The following is a 17,691-nucleotide window of genomic DNA, read 5'->3' on the forward strand; positions in this document are numbered from 1 at the left end:
AATCTACAAAAGCCAAATTGCCTCAGATGAGCCAGGTCGAAGAAACTTTGGAAGAACACTGCTTATGACAAAATATATATATTTAGTCATAAATGACTGGAGATGGAAGGGACCTCAGGAAGCTTGAATTCATACCCCCTGGTTTATAGATATGCAAACTAAGCTCCAGAACTTGTTCATCCACCTAGCCATCCAATCAACAAATGTATTTACTGAGCAGTCACCATAGGCAAGGTAATACATTTATGGGGGGGGGGGTCCAATATGAACAGCAACAGCAGATAAGGAGTGGTAAGTAACTTCATTGGTGCATGGATAAAGGAATCCAGCTGAATGATCTGGCCAAGGAAATCCACTTGGTTGGTATCAGAGGCTGGATCAGAAACCAGATCTTCTGACATCTGGCACTGGGCTTTTCCCAATGCACTATAGTATCACTCATAAATGACTAGATGGGAGACAATAGAGCATATGGTCTATTTTGGGGAACTCTGTCCTGATGGAGTCCTATTCGGACATTGCAGGCAGTATGTCTGTACTTTGTGAATGTGCTGGCTGTACTGAAATAAGGTTTCACCTCTGCAAAGCACGATGCAAAAGCCAGAGGCATTCCTGTCTGTCTTCCAGGAGCAGAGACAACCCCTCCTTAGCCCTTGCCAACAGTCTACTAAAATTGTCTCCCAGGATCCAGCAAAGAGAAAATCCAACTTGCTTTCCCTCTCTTTGAGCTCCATGAGATTGGACATTATTTGTTTTCCTAATATGTCCTCCTCCCTTGGTTCCCACAGTGTATCTCTCTCCACTGCCCCTTTGCTGACTATTTCCATAACCCCAACCAGAATCCATTCTCTTAGTCCATCTGGCTCAAAACATTGAGATAAAATTTCACTTTCCTCTCTTGTTATAGAAATTAGTCATCTACAAAAGATTAGGGATTCCTCCCTTAGACTGCTTTGATTTTATCCATCCATCTACCCATGAATCCATCCTTTATCCTTCAAGAACACTCCAGCTTACTCTGGGATGACTAGGTCATGTTCCAGGGAAGCCAGAGCCTTATTCCCCAAACCCAGGGTAATTGTCATATCTGAGCTAAGGCTGCTCACATATGCATCCACCAGGCATTTAGCCATGCCCAGCCCAGGTGATCCTGGCCTCTCACAGAACCCACAGCCCCTCACCTTCCTTTCACCCTTGAGTACAAGATCAAGGCCAAGAGTGTGTGCCCAGTTACTCCACACATGGAGATGCCTCCCCACCAGGAGGCCTTACTGGACAGCAAATGGCCCTCTTCCTTCTTTTGGGGGGGGGCCTCTGTCTCTCCTGAGACTGGGCCATAATCCCAAAACAGACCCTATTTTAGGATAGGCAGCTGGGTGCTCAGGGCTCCCCAGGGCTGAGCAGAGCCTTTCCTTACAGCCAGCTTCCAATGCCTTCCCTCCTTAGCCTCCTCTCTACACTACCCATCTCTCTTTCAAATGCCGGCATCACGCCCTCCTCTATGGCAATTTCTTTTTTTTTTTCAATAATAAATTTAGTTTTTATTGGTGTTCAATTTGCCAACATACAGAATAACACCCAGTGCTCATCCCGTCAACTGCCCCCCTCAGTGCCCGTCACCCTATGGCTCTTTTCAAAGAGGAAAAAGGATGAGAGGGGTTGTATATTAGTCAAACATCTTTAACCTTCCCAGGAGCATGGATGCAAATGGCCAGGAGAAAATTCCTTTCAGGCTGCATTGGGGCACACGGAGTTGCCAGCATCCCAGTGTGACCTTCCAGATGCCCATGTAAAGATTTCCCATCGGATCCCATTTATACCTGCATCCGGTTTCCAAGGCTTACAGAAAATCGGAGCTGAGAGGGCCCCCTGAGACCAACCAATGGAATCCTGTGCAGATGGGAGAACCAAAGCTTGGTGAATTCCTTTGGTCACTCAGTGAGGCAGAGACAGCTGAAACTAGAGGCAGGAGGCCAGCCCATTGAGCAGGAAGGAGACAATGAGCTACCTTCTCACTGACGTAAGACCCCATGGCAGCCTGATTTTGGGTTGATGAGCTGATGGATGGAGGGACAAGCCCAAGGGGTTCTGGGTTCTGCCCCTCATACAGGGGTCACATACAGGTCACACCTGTTCTGTTAGTGGAGCCAGGCAGACCATGTGAGGACAGAACAGTAGAGACCTGAGTGGGGTTTCCTGAGCAGAGGTGGGGATCATGTCCCGTGAGAGGCAGCCCATGCTTGACCTGGGAGACTGGCATAAGGGGAGAGACTAGGAACAGCCCAGCAAAGACTTGAACTTCACGTTCCCTACCAATGGCCTGATCCCCTGGGGAACCAGCCAACTTTGAGGAAGGACCCTCTTCCTGGCCTCTCTGGCTATTGGCAGGATACCTGGCCCCACCACCCACTGTTCCCATGGTTGCCCAGAGACTTAGGCACCCTGCCCACTCACCTCACCGCTCGTGTCCAGACATGCTCAAGACGCAGGGTCCCTTTGCCAAGGGCCCTCAGCCCAAGAGACTCCAGGTCCATTTCCAGGTACTGAGGCTCCCATTGTACTAAAAAACAGAAAAATGCCAGAACAGGGTTGCAAAAATTAAGATGTGTTTAAAACATTTCCTGTGAACAAATTAACACTACACACACACACACACACACTCAACATTCACACCCACACCCACACCAAGCATAACATAACACAGTTGTGCTATTCACAAAATAATCATAGAAATGATATGCACATAAATTCAGAGCGTGGATTTGGAGTTGTATAGCGAAGGTTGCCTTTAGCAAATCTCTGTGACCTGGTGTGAAACTTCCCTTCAAAGTAACATCTCAAGCAGAAATGAGAGGTCCTTCCAGGAAGTGAGTCAGGGATCAAGCAGCAGTCTTGCATCCCTGCTCCACCTCGGAGGAGGACAGCTCCTGAATTTGAAGAGGTTGGAGACTCAGGGACTGGGCCTCAGACGGCTGCCTGAGCGCCCCCACCCCGCCCCCTCCCGCCCCACACCTAGCCCCAAGCCCCTCCTTCAGAGAGAAAGAGGGAAACCAAGCTGCCCCCCAGGGACAGCTCAGGAGTCTGGGGCTGCTGGTGGGCTGCCAGCCCCCACTGAATGGGGCCTTTTGACATCACACCACCCAGGAGGGGGACGTAATCCCTCCCCAGCCACACAGAGCCCTCTCAATCCTGGTGGCACAGTGCACTGTTCACACAGCTCAGGAAACAAAATAAATATATCCTCCCTCAAAGACCCCACAATGGGGCTTTTTCATGGCAGGGAATCAAGAACAGCCGCCGCCCTCCACATGGCTGAGGGGCTGCTCATCCCTGCAGCCTTTGCCGGACACTTCCTGGGACTCGGGATCCACCTGCCCTGGTCATGGCCTGATGCGGACAGTGGCCCTGTGGGTAGGTCTTGAGCAGAGCCTGTAAGTGTGTGGGGAAAGGAAGAAAGCAAGGGAGGAACCCAACACTGATGGATTTCCTATTGTGCTTGGAGCAGACAGAGGCCTAGTGAGGACACTCTTGATGGATTAAAGCATCTGCAGATTAGATTGCTCAGGATGTCAGGTTACTGCTGAGACTCTGGGTCACCCACTCAAAGCTCCAGGCCAGGTGAATACTTGGGGGGAGTCTTCGTTACACCTGAGCCTCCATGTCTTTTGGGACGCTTACTTTCCAGGGGATGGCAACCAGCCCTGAAAAGACTTCCCCTGTAATTTGAACTATTCCCTGGTCACAGCCAAATCCAATCAACATGCCCACCTCCACCTCTCCCACACACTCACCCATCAGGGCCTGCACATGCCCACCTCCACCTCTCCCACACACTCACCCATCAGGGCCTGCTTCCTGGAACTCCCTCTTCCTCTCCGTTTTCCTCTCTCTAAGATCATGGGGAGCCATAATAATACAGATAATAGCAAGTGTTTACTCTGACCCACACACCTCTGAACTCAAGCATCACCTCTTACAGGAAGCCCTCCCTGACTTCACCTAGCTTTGTGACTCTCTGTCCAAGTGGGTGGGAGGGCCTAGAGACCTTATCCCCCATCTCTGAGTGCCCAGAGCCTTTTTTAGAGATGACCGTAGGGCTTGGATGAATGCCTTCACCAAACACAAGTGCTTACAGAGAACCTTGAACTAGCTCAAGCCCTGAGCCACAGAGGTCATCCTGGTAGTGTAGGAATCAGCATCCCAGTTGCAGGGCCTGAGCATGCCATTTAACCAGCTAAGCTTTATTATGTGCTGTCTTCGTTTTTGGTTTTTGTTAGCTTTAATTTCAAGGGCAACAAGGTGGGTTAATCACCACATCCTTTGGTTCCAGGTATATTATCAGTATCAGTTAATGCAAAACCCTCTTCTTATTTTCTTTTATTTTTGTAGCATTAAACAATTGACATTAAACAAACTGAACATATTTAAAGTGTGCAATCTGATGAGTTTCAGCATATGTATACACCTGAGAAATCAGCACCATGATCAAGATAAGGCACAAATCTTCCACCCCCAAAAGTTTCCTCAAACCCTTTGGTAATCCCTCTGCCCACTTCTCCTCTCTCCCTACCCCCCACTCTGGAGGCAACCACTCATCTGCTTTCTCTCACTCTAGACTAGTTCACATTTTCTAGGAGTTTATGTGAGTGGCATGATACAGTCTGGATTCTGTCATTGAGTATAATTATTTTTGGAGTCATTCATATTGTTGTGCGTATCAGTGGTTTTTTTTTTTTTTTTTTTCCTCTTTAATTGTAGCATTCCATTGTATGGTTGAGGTAAAATCTGTTCATCCATTTATCTGTTGATGGACACCTGGGTTGTTTCTAGTTTGGAGCTATCACAAATAAAGCTTCTATGATCATGCATATAGAAATCTCAGTGTAGGGACACCTGGGTGGCTCAGTGGTTGAGCATCTGCCTTTGGCTCAGGTGGTGATCCCAGGGTCCTGGGATCAAGTCCCATATCAGGTTCCCCGCAGGCAGCCTGCTTCTCCCTCTGCCTCTGTCTCTGACTCTCTGTGTCTCTCATGAATAAATAAATAAAATCTTAAAAAAAAAAGAAGTCTCAGTGTAGACATATGCTTTCATTTCTCTCTTGAAGTAGAATGACCGGGTTCTATTTTATTTTCTATTTCTCTTTCTTCCCCAATATTTATTTTCAATCTCCCTTAAGCATCTACTCTGATGTTTACCATATGCCCTTAAATATGCACATATTTTCATAAAATGTGCAGGGCGATTGTGTGTGTGTGTGCGTGGGGGGAGGGTGTTATTTTATATATGTGGTACCATGCTGGAAATCTAGTTCTGTTTCAATCTAGAATTGTTTCAATTCATTCTATTTTTTTGAGATCCATGTATGCACATTCAGCAATTACAAATTTGTTGCTTCTAACTACTGTTTAACATTCCATAGTGTGTCCCACCACCTGACTTATCCCTTCCTTTGAGGAATACCAAGGTTGAGTACAACGCAGCATTCCCATTTAAAATGTCCCAGTGAACATGTTATCCTTCTGGCCCCCTTGCCAACCTGTTCAAGCACTGAGAGTTGGATCTCTGGGTTCCAAGGTGTGCGCTTACTTGATATCACCAAGGGCTGCTGGCTTGCTTGCTTTCGCACTGCCTAAGCCAACTAATCATATCCCCTCCAGCAGCGCAGCTCCCCACATCTTGGCCAACACTTGGTACTGTCCACTTTGCTAATATTTGTCATTCTCACGGTTGTGGAGTGATCAGATGTTTCAATCTATATTTATCTAACTACTAGTGAGATTGGGCATCTTTTCAAATACTTGTTAGCTCTTAGGACTTCTCTTTCTGTGAATTACCAATGTATAGTCTTTGCTGATAAAATGTTTGTATTTCCTAGCTTTTCCTGTTGATTGGCAGGAGCTCTTTGTTTTATTTAAATTGAGACATAACTTACATGATGTGAAGTACATAGATCTGCAGTGTGGAGCGTGGTTAGTTTTTATGCATGCTTATGCTAGTGCAACCACTGCTTAGATGGAGATTTAGAGCATTTCCAGCTCCCACAAAGGCTCTGTGTGTCCCCATAGTCCATAACCTCTTAAAGTAACCACTACCCTGATCTTTGTCATTTTAGGTCAGTTTTCCTGTCCTAAAACCTCATATGGATGGAGTCATACAGTATGTTCCCCTTTGTGTCTGGCTTTTTTTTCATTCAATATTATCTGTGAGATCCATTTATGTTGTGTCTGCTGCACTAATGCATGCTTTTTCATTGCTGCATAATATTCCACCACATGCCTATACCATGATTGATTTCCTTGTTGATGGACATTTGGTTGTTTCCAATTTGGGGCTAGTATACATGAATAAAGCTTCTATGACTATGAACATTACTGAAAAATGTTTTTTGGTGAATAGAAGCACTCAGTCCAGTTGGGAGTGGAGCTGTTGCATCACCAGGATTTTGCAGGCTTAGCTTTAGTGGGAACTGCCAAACATTTTTCTAAAGTGTTTGCACCGTGTTGTACCAGGAGTGTATGAAAATTCCAGTTGCTCCTTGTCCTGCCAATACTTGACATTTTCAGTTTTTTAAATTATATCCACGCTGGTCGGTTTTGAAAGCAATCTCTATAACCTAAGAGATTGACCTTTTGGGGGTTTTATATATTGTAAATGGAAATTTCACTCATCTATTATCTTTGTCCACCTTCTATGGTACCTGTCTCCTCATATGTAAATGAGGATAATATTATCTACTTTCAAAGACCTGGCAAACAATAAGTACTGAATTCATGCTTCTATATCTGTCTCCACCACTATGCTATTATACCTTTCTGTCTTCCATGTCAGAGGGACTGAATTTTAATTTGTGTTAGGGCCTTACTTGGAGCCAGTAAGGAGCAGTTTTTCAATAAAGTTTTCTGTGTGTGGTGTTTTTAGGTGTGGTAAACTTGTGCACTGTTTTATTTTTTATTTAAGTTCAATTTGCCAATATATAGATAACACCCAATGCCGTACCCTTGTCACTCAGTTACCCCATCCCCCAACCCACCTCCCCTTCTGCAACCCTTTGTTTCACAGAGTTAGGAGGTTCTCATGGCTTATCTTCCTCTCTAATTTTTTTTTAAACTTTTATTTATTTATGATAGTCACAGAGAGAGAGAGAGAGAGAGAGAGGCAGAGACACAGGCAGAGGGAGAAGCAGGCTCCATGCACCGGAAGCCCGACGTGGGATTCGATCCCGGGTCTCCAGGATCGTGCCCTGGGCCAAAGGCAGGCGCCAAACCGCTGCGCCACCCAGGGATCCCTCTTCCTCTCTAATTTTTCCCCACTCAGTGTCCCCCCCCCTTCCGTTATGGACCTCTGCACAATTTCTTATATTCCACAAATGAGTGAAACCATATGATAATTGTCTTTCTCTGACTTATTTCACTCTGCATAATACCCTTAAGTTCGATCCACATCGATGTAAGTGATGGGTATTTATACTTTCTGATAGCTGAGTAATATTTCATTGTATATATAGACCACATCTTCTTTATCCATTCATCTGTCGATGGACACCCACAGTTTGGCTATTGTGGACATTGCTGCTATGAACATTGGGGTGCAGGCGTCCATCGTTTCACTACATCAGTATCTTTCCGGTAAATACCCAATAGTGCAATTGCTGGGTTGTAGGGTAGCTCTATTTTTAACTTCTTGAGGAACTCCACACTGTTTTTCAGAGGGGCTGCACCAGCTGGCATTCCCACCAACCGTGCAAGAGGGTTCCCCTTTTTCCACATCCTCTCCAACATTTGTTGTTTCCTGTCTTGTTCATTTTAGCCATTCTCACCACTTAGAGTGGTATCTCATTGTGGTTTTGATCAATAAAGCTTTTTGATTGAATAAATGATGGAGCCTCCCCGAAACAATCTCCAGATTGCAATTGAAGGATCCGAGTGAGGGAATGGGGGGCTGTGGCAATGAACCTGGGAATGTGGGGAACCCATTCTCTACACAGGAAGCCAACAGCTGTCCGGTGGACAGGTGGGGGAGGCCTCTCCTCCAGGCCTCTAGCCCTGGACTCCAAGACCAAGGACCCAGGTGGGTGGGAGCAGCAGCACTGAGAGGTGGTCTTGAGCACTGGTCTGCCCTGGCGTCAGCCCCAGTGCTGTACCCTTTTTTCCAACCACTCTGCAGGGAGGAGGACCGGAAGGAAGAAAGGGTGGGGGGAGGACGAAGAGGTGGGGGAGGAGGAAGGGAAAGGAGGGGGGCGGGGGAGAGGAGGGGCAGAAGAGGGGAGAGGGGAAGGAAGAGGGGGAGAAGGTGAGACGAGGATGGAGGAGGCGAGATGGGGGGAGGAGCGGGAGGAAAGAGGAGGAGGTGGGGCGAGGAGGAGGAAGGAGAGGGAAGGGGGAAGGAGAAGGAGCAAGGGAAAGAAGGGGGCGGAGGGGAGGGGGCGGAGGGGTGCCCGAGGCTAGCCCCGCCCCCGCCCCGCCGGGTTCCCACTGTCCCGGGCGGGCGCCGCGGGCAGCAGAGTGGAGGCGCCCCCCGGCCCGGCCCCCTCCGCCCGCAGCCCGGCTGGGCAGCCTCGGGGCGCCCGCCGCCTGGGGCCTCCGCCTCCCCCCGCAAACAGCCCTTCTCAGCCGGCGGGGCCGCCCGTGCCGCCCCGGGGGGGAAGCCGCTGGCCCCCGGTCACACGGTGCCTGGGACCCGCGCGAGCCCTGGGCTCCGACTCGGGGGCGCGTCCCCTCCTCGCCGCGCGTCCTGCGCCCCGGCCGGTCCCCGCGCGCTGCCCCCGAATCCCGAGGGAGCCGCAGGCTCTCCGCGCTCCGGGCGTTGGCGCTCACAGCCCGAGACTCGCGCCCTGTCCCAGCCCCAGGCCGGCAGGAGGCCCGAGGGGCCTGTGCCCTCGGCGCCCCTCTGGTTCTGCCAACACCGCCTTCTCCGTCGGGCGGCCAGCGCGATCTGTAGGAGGGAGATGGGAGGGAGTCCAGCAGCTGGGACTAGGCGCGAAAGCCAGCCACCTGGCGACCCCCCGCTTTCACCCGCCTGCCCATAGCCAGTCTCATCCCCCAACCTGCCAAAGTCCCTTCTACCCCAGGGACTTTGCACGGATTATTCCAAACACTCCTTCCGGGGAAGGGGGGATTTTTAAACGAGGGGGGGCGGGCTGTGGCTTGAGCTGGATTTCAATTTCATCATTTTCCTGTGCAACCCGATGTGTATTATGTTATGGATTTGAAAACATGGCTTTGGGAAGGGTTCCGTAGGCTTTGCTAAACTGCCCAGTGCCCATGGAGAGTTTAGAAACTCCTAGACCAGGATCCCTGGGTGGCGCAGCGGTTTAGCGCCTGCCTTTGGCCCAGGGCGCGATCCTGGAGACCCGGGATCGAATCCCACGTCAGGCTCCTGGTGCATGGAGCCTGCTTCTCTCTCTCTCTCTCTCTCTCTCTGTGTGTGTGTGTGACTATCATAAATAAATAAAAATTTTTTAAAAATCTTAAAAAAAAAAAAAAGACCTAGACCTTTGCATGACTAGCTCTTCCTTGTCATTCAGGTCCTAGCGTAATGTCACCTCTGGGGGTGGGGGGCTTTCTTGGCTAGGTCAGCTAACTGCTTCGTCCCCTTCTCATGCAGTCATTGCCTAGCACGGTGGCTCTCAAAGTGTGGTCCCTGGACCAGCAGCATTACCATCACCTGGGAACTTGTTCAAAATGCATGTTCTTAGGATCCACTCCAGACCTACTGAATCAGAAACTCTGGAGGTAGGGCCCAACACTCCGGTTTAACAATCCCTCCAGGTGATGCTGGTGTTAGATTCTTAAGTAGGAAGAAACACTGGGTCAGCCTCTTATCCCGGTGCTATCATAGCTATCACCTGTCAGCTGAGGAAAGCTGGAACCCCAGGGGGCCTAGAGAGGGGAAGGGCTGTGGGGGGCAAAGGTGGAAGGGGGGCAAGCTGAGTCATAAGGTGGAGGGAGCTACATTACACCTACAGCCCACAGAGGACTGGGTCTCGAGGAAGGGTCCGGTTTGATGCCAGAGCGGGAGTGGGGCTGGAGGAGCCCAGTTCCCTGGCCCTGAGTCAGCACTGAGCTGCCGAGGAGAAGTGGTCCACCTCTCTGCATTTCCCATGTGACAGGAGAGGCGTTTGCATTCCCCTGGGCACTCATACCTCTGGCCTGGTCTGAGCATTAACCAGTGTCCCTGAGGTCCCATTTGGCACCGGCCACAGTCGCTCTCAACTCATACCAGCCTGGTCTCCTGGCCTCTGCCTCATTGCCCACAGGAAGTTTCAGGGCAATCCCAGGGCCCTCCCGTCCTGAGCTGTTTCCTGTGCATTTTCCAGGAGCACCAGATGTTCCTGCAACCTGAGCCTGAGCCCATTCTCCAGACTAGAGCTCAGTTCTTGTCGCCAGTCCCTGGGAGCTGCCTGACACAGCCCATAGAATGGTGAGGTGCAGCCTGCAGCCTCTGACTTTGGTGCAGTTGTAAAGGGGAACTTATGGCCTGGTTCCTGTGGGTCACTGGTCTCTGGCTTCTGTGCAGTTCCCAGGTCCCCAGGGGGGAAAAACGAGACACTTTTAATTGACTTCCCCAATCTGATGATAGAGTATTGAGTATCAATGGACCGCAGGCAAGCTATTTTCATCCATGATTTCAGACGGGAGCAGAAGCCCAGCTGCCACTACAGTCCTGCCACGCCACCTCAGGGGATGAGCTCACCCCGTGTCTGCTAGCACAGCAGCATTTGCTGCGGCCAGGCAGTCTGATTCAGGATCTCCCAGGGAAAGTTCTAGGAAGGGGGGCGGGGTGGCATAAGCAGTTACAGCAGTGTGCCTGAACCAGAGCCGGCCAGAGACAACCTGGAGTCAGCAGACCTGGCCCCCTTCTAGCTTAGCCTCTTCCTAGCTGGGTAACGCTGAGCAGGTGACTGGACCAGTCCATGCCTCAGTTCTCTTGCCTTCAAGAGAAGGCAGGAGCACATGACAACACTGGCTCTCGAATTCTACAATGAGGCACTTTTCTCCCCCTGTCTTCTCTTAGAGTCCCAAGCCTGAACTTTGTGTACTGTGGTCAAGATAAGAATCGCCAGACTGATGACCTTCATGGGTCCTGGGTTTGGTTCCCAGGACTTCCCCACGTGCATGCCCTTCCTGACCTTGGCCAACCGTCCTGGGCACAGGAGCAGAGACATCATCTCCAGACTGTTGAGGGCACCTCGTAGGCATGTGTACACTCTGGGTCTAGTGTGATGCTTGCTGGATGTATCTCTGTGATGCTGCGGGCACTTCTGTCCTTAGGACCATTCCCCTAGCCCTTTCACTCAGCATCGTTCTATCTGACCTACATGCTATCCCTTCCCTAGTAATCGGTGAGTTCAACGGCAAGGAGGGGATCCCATCACCTTTGTGTCTACAGGACTCAGTGGGAGCTCAATGAACTGTCATGGAACAAATGAATGAGTAAGTGAATGAATGGACGGGTGGATGGATGTATGGATGAATGAAAGCAAGCCACGTGAGGCATGCTTGCTTGCTACCCTATGTGTATGTGTGCATCGTTGCTAGGTGGGGAAGAGAACAAGATTAGTCACAGCCAACCAGGAGGGGGGGCTTGATGGCTCTGCCTGGAAACCTTCCCACTCAGTCACGGTCTGCAGACTCAGGAACAGGGAGAAGCTTTTCTCCATGAGAAAAACCATAGAATCATGGAATGTTGGCTCCGAGCACAAACCACAGGTCACTTAATCCTCACCCCTCCAATGGGGAGACGAAGGCCCAGACAGGTTCGGTTCCTGCCACTACACTGAGCTCATCATGGAAACTGTTGTTTTTCCATGAAAAAGGAGCCTGGGGGTAGGAGAGAAGGGGCAGAGGGAGGAGTCAGTTATTAAACAGACCAATTGTTAACCACAGAGAAAGGCTGTGCCTTCCCAGGGGCCTGCCCAGCCCAGGGCAGGGGGCTCACAGAGTAAAGGGGGCTTGCCAAGCTCCAGGGGTGCCAGCTCGCCTGGGCTGGGCCAGCAGGCATTATGTAATCAAGCCAGAACCTCTGAGAAACACCTAAGCTGGCCTGGTGTTCATCCTGGACCGTGGTTTACAGCTATTTCCTATAGAGGGAGATTTTGCTGAGCACAGGGTTTTCTGCATTTTCCATCCGTTTGCTATTAAAGAGAAGCAAGAGACAAAAAATATGAAATCTTTCCCTGAGGTTGCCAGCAATCTCCCAGTTCCTGAAGAAGGAAGAGCTTCAGCTCTGTCCTGAGGTCCTTGGATGCCTGGTGCATCCGAGACAGCAGGAGCTGATCCCAAGGTGAAATGTGCTCAAACCCGCAGCTCCCCTGGGGCCTGGCAGGGAGTGGGTGCTGAGCCCACATACTGAGGCTGGCTGCCATCTGAGCTCATACTGCTCCAGGAGGAGAGGTACGGAGATGACCCCAGGCAGACCAGCTCAGAACCATCAAGAGCCCTGGATGGAGGAGCTCTAGTTAGAAGGCTCAAAGTCAGCTTAGCGGCCCTACCAAAATTTCATTCACACCAAAAAATTCATCATTAAAATTCTCATCGCAGTCTTAATGCCATGTCTCCCCAAAGCCCCACTTGGGGAAGAAGGACAGATGCCTTTAATACATTCTTGGGGGGAGAGCACCTTGGGAAGCCCAAGAAGCCATGGTAGGGGTGGAAGATGTGTCAAGAGAAGTCTGGAGCACACCACCTTCGTAGGAGGGCAAGCCTAGGAGATATCAGCTTTCAGGTTCCACAAGATTGGTGTAAGGGGCATGCCTGGACCCCCACCCAGGATGGGAGTGGAAAGACCTCATGGGAATGTTCTTGCATTCCAGCTGCAGGGTGAACCTAAGTTGAGGCGGTGGAGCTATGTCTAGGATGTCCCCATATCTGCCCTTCCCAAGTCCACCTCCAGGCCCGAGGGCCACTCCCCTGCACAGGAGGGAGGCAATAGAGAAAGCCTGATGACCCAGAGTCAACCACCTGCCATCAGGGTCAGCGAAGCCCCTGCAGTCTGTGTGACGCGGGAAGTAGCTGACTTCTCTCTCCGCCTCTGTTACTTCATCTGTGAAATGGAAATAACAGCAGCATTTCCCTGCAAGGTGGGGGTGGGGGTGGGGTGGGAAGGGTGGGCATTGGATGTGAGGGTTGAGATAAAGCAGCAGAGCTTTGGGAGCATGTTCGGTGCTTGATAAATGTTAGCTGTCAGGAAACTAACCAATGCTGGAGGAGCTGCATGAGGACAGCTCTGGGGCATCTCCAGGAAGTGTGTGGGGCCCAGCAGTGGGGCAAGACAGAGCACTACAGGACTGGGAGAGAGACGAGCCCTGCCCCCAGGGGTTCACAGTAAAGCAGGGGTTTAATGGGAGGACAGCTGCTCTGAGGGTGGAGCAGGAGGTGGAGCACAGGGGATGCTCCCTGGAATGGACTCTGGTTACCCCCGTGGGGATCAGGCTCTGCGCTCACAGGAGCTGCGTCATGACAGGTGGCATCATCCTATCATCCCAGGCCAAGCACTCCCATGGGACCCTCATGGAGGTGACCCAAATGGATGAACCTCAAACCTTGGGGAACCTGGGTGATGGAAGAAGCTGGCCCAAATGTCCCCTCCTTCTTCTGGGTGGATTCTCTGAAGCTTTGTGGGAGTTCCCCAATACCTGGCCCACAACGTACCTCATCCTTGGCTTCTATGCACCATGCCTCACAGTCTGCTGGGTGCTGTGTTCTGGTATCCCCACTGGACTGAGCTCCCTGAGGGCAGCGACAGCGTCATCCCCATGCTGGCTCAGCCTCTTAGAGCACCAGTATGGCAGGGGCACACAGACACACAGACACACAGACACACACACACACACACACACACACAAGATTTTTTTGAGAAAAAGTTGGAGTTTTGATATTTCTAAGAGAAGCATCAAAGTCCCCAACACCAGAAAAATCAGAATTTTGCTGGACTCCCTTACACTTCCATTGTTTCAGTGGGACTTTCATTTTGATTTACATAGGGGGGCATATTCTTTTGGGTCCACTACAACTTTCAAAGTCTTTTTCACCCAGCAGCTCTGCTTACGAACTGTTTGCTTCTCTGTTTTGGTTTCTCGATGCAGCACCTGGAAAGTTTGGCATTAGCTGTTTGCTAAGCGAACAATGAGCCCCATTGCAGACTTCTTTCAGAGTTTTGTCCTTTAAAAATACATACCTATATACATATGTATGTATATTTATATACAGTAACATAATGGCTAAATGCATCCTTTCTTTTTTTTCTTTTTCTTTTTCTAAAGATTTTATTTATTTATTCATGAGAGACACATAGAGAGAGGCAGTGACATAGGCCGAGGGAGAGGCAGGTTCCCTGCAGGGAGCCTGATGTGGACTCAATCCCAGAACCCTGGGATCATAAACTGAGCCAAAGGCAGATAGATACTCAACCACTGAGCCATCCAGGCGCCCCTAAATGCATCATTTCTTAAGAGAAAAGCCATGATTAAGAAGAGCCTTTTGGAGATGTGGATTTGAGTCCTGGCTCACCACTCAACCAAATGAGTGCTTAAACAAATCACAGTATTTAGTATACTTAATACAGTGCAACTCCTAGGAGCCCTTTGCTTCTTCATCCAGTGATTCATTCATTCATTCATTCATTCATTCATTCATTCATTCATTTATGAGCTCAGTATTTATTGAGTGCTTACTGTGTGCAAGCACCTGGCGGTGCTTCCATTCACTAAAGATGGAGCAGAGACAATAAACAATAGATACAATCAATAAGCAAAGTATATGGTAAGTTATAGAAGGAGAAGTGCCATAGAGACAAAAAGTGACAAAGGATATAGGGAATGGAGTGCTGAGGGCAGGGGCAGGGGCAAGGGTAAGTTGCCGTATTAGGTGTTTTTGCGTGTAAAACGTTTGACATGATGGTTAAGAGCATGGATTCTGGAGCCAGACCTGGGTTTAAATCCTAGCATGTGGTAGCTGTGTGATAGGGAGTCAGTCACTTAACCTCTATGGGCCTCAGTTTCCTCATCTATAAAATGGGGATGATAATAATAGTAGCTATCTCCTAGGGGATTATTACAAGAACTGAGTTAATATATGTAAAGTGTTTGTAAAAACTGTATATGCATCGGATATAAGCCACAGGAAGCATTGGCTACATTTCAGTGTGACAAAAACCCAGAATCCTAGGACTCACCTGATTTCCCTGGTCCCCCCTTGGTTGTGGGCATGGAAGAGGGTAGGCAGGGTGCTCACCAGCTCCTTCAGCTCAGGAGCCAGCTGGAATCCTCTTCCTCTCTTTGGCCATATAAAGTGGGACAAGCTGATCTGGGCTTGAATCCTGTCTCCACTGATGACTGGCTGGGTGACCCTGGGCAAGTCGCATGACCTCTGAAGCCTGGGTTCTTCCTCTCTAATGTAGAAATAGTAATCATCGATCGTTTGCCAAGACCCAGGCTCTGTTCTAAGTTTTTGGCAAACATGACCTCATTTTGACTTTGCCACAACCCTCTGAAGTGGTTCTTTTGTTATCCTCTCATACAGGCAAAGAAACTGAGGCACAGACACATAAGCAGCTTGTCTGGTGCAGCCAGGACTCCAATGCCTATCTGCAGAGCTCCCCTCATCTCTCATTATACTGCCACCCAGGATGGGTGCACAACACACACATGCCGGGCTCAGAGCCTGACACCTGGCACTGGCTCTGTCATCACCAGTGAGTTCCCCTTGAGTGGCCAGATGGAAGGCAGGCCTTTGGGGCCCAGGGGTCATTTTGCTCTCATCTGTGCTTTCAGAAGTCCTTTCTGCCAGGCAGAGAGCAATCATCATGTGCTCTAAATTTGAAGGTGGCCTGGATTTCACAACCTGCACCTGCCCCACAACCTACCTCCCTACCAAAAAATCCTGGTCTCAAAAAAAAAAAAAAAAGAAAAAAGAAAAAAAATTCTGGTCTCTGCTACTTGGTGACATCAAAACAATTAAATTTTAAACATTCCCATTTGGCCCAGACTCTGACCTCTCAGAGAGACTGGGCTGAACCATGTTTCGGAAAGAAACAACAACAGCAAAAGAGCTAATAGACTAGGTTGGTTGTTTGTTTTAATGAAAAGACCCAGAGAGACTAAAATGTCTGGGGATGGGTGTGTGTGTGTGAGGGGGTTATTTTGGGGCAACAGGGAAGTGGAGTCATTCTTCAGAGAGAATCCCAGAGGGCCATGTGGACAATCAGAAATAAACCTACCTGTGCTTATTCCAGTGTGTGGAACTTTAAATAGAGCCCCCTGGGGGCATTTCTGTCAATGTGGGAGGAGGTGTCCCTGCTGCAGGCTGTTTATGGGACTAGGGGGGTTCCAGCCCTCAATGGGCTGCTTTGTCGTGTGTCAGACCCAGCCAGACAATGAGTGGTTGCAATACTCCTGCTCCTTCTGCCACTTCCCTTAAACAAACTCCAGACGCAAAGGTCAGCCTGGGAGTGAGGCTTGTGTCAGAGTAGATGAGCCCGGTCTGTGGCACCAGGGACCTTGGTGCCCCAGCAAGGCTCCCCAGCAAGGACTGTCCTCTAGGGCCTCTGAAGGATTCCAGGCAGCTGTTGAGGGGTGGGTGGGGGAGGAAAAGTCTGGACTCCTTGGTGCCCAAGTTCCCTGCCCTTGAGAGGCTCATCTTGTTCGTTGCCTCCTAACACACGGCCCTTTCTGCTGCGGGGAGATGGTACATGGTGCCCACGCAGAAGGAGATGTCTGTCTCCATCTATTCAGTACTCATAGTGTGTTGGCCATTGCCTCCATAACCGCGGTCACAGCGCTCCATCTATGGGACGTGCACAGTGCACCTGGCCCTGTGCTACGCACTCCACATGTGTTCTTGCTTTAATCCCCACAACAACTGCGAGTGGGACAGCCTCTCTTTATTACCCCCATTTCACAGATGAGCAAACTGAGACTTTGGGAGGCCAAGTTTCTGCCCTTAGCCAAGAACAGGCAGGGACTGGGACCCAGGTGAGCTCGATTCCAAAGCACATGTTCTTCCCCACTAAACTCTCCCACCTCAATGATGCAGAAAGCACCACCCCTGTCCTCCGGGAGCCCAGCCAGGGCTGGGAAAGAGCAGCCAGAAAACAGATCATTACAGAAAAGCCTTAGGGAACACCAGCTTAGGCGGGAAGGGGCAGCTGGTCTAGCTCTCACAGGGCAAGGAGGTTAAACTTAGAAGAGATTATCTTTGAGATCAGTCTTTTAAGAAAAGATAAAAGCCAGATAGGAGAGGACGGTTGATAGAAGGAACAGTGAGGCAAGGCTTGACTCTAGAGCTTGTGGACCTTCTTGGGGTCTTGCCATTGGTTTCATCAACTACTGACCTTGGTAATTTCACAGCCATACATATCTACTGAGACCCCATGTTCGGGATACGTTCTGTGTCAGTACACCCTCAAGGGTGTCAAAGCTCATTTGGTCCCCACCATGATGAGGCCTAGACAAGTTCAGGTTTGCAGATGGAGAACCTGAGGCTCGGTGATATGAAGACCCTTGCCAGGGTGCATGTCACAGACATGGTTTCTAGGATTCAAAGACTTTTAAGGATGGGCCCTTCAAGAGTATTTGTTTTGGCGAGCTATCCAGTTGGCGACTCCCCTCCAGAAGTCCCTTCAAAGTCTCCTATTGCCCTAGCTTTTGCCTGAGCACATTTAATTGGAGATAACTCATGATCTTCTAGAACACAT

The 17,691-nt window shown here is 49.9% G+C and overlaps 1 long non-coding RNA gene across 1 annotated transcript in view; it reads right to left on the minus strand.

The window, feature by feature from the left end:
- Positions 1 to 17,691, minus strand: part of LOC144297644 (uncharacterized) — a 124,702-nt gene that overhangs the window by 22,583 nt on the left and 84,428 nt on the right. The window contains exon 2 of the long non-coding RNA XR_013364599.1: positions 2,455 to 2,560. This is a non-coding gene — a long non-coding RNA (uncharacterized LOC144297644). The remainder of the gene's footprint in view (positions 1 to 2,454; positions 2,561 to 17,691) is intronic.

Source organism: Canis aureus, chromosome 2 (assembly GCF_053574225.1).
Source record: "Canis aureus isolate CA01 chromosome 2, VMU_Caureus_v.1.0, whole genome shotgun sequence".
NCBI classification, from domain to species: Eukaryota; Metazoa; Chordata; class Mammalia; order Carnivora; family Canidae; genus Canis; species Canis aureus.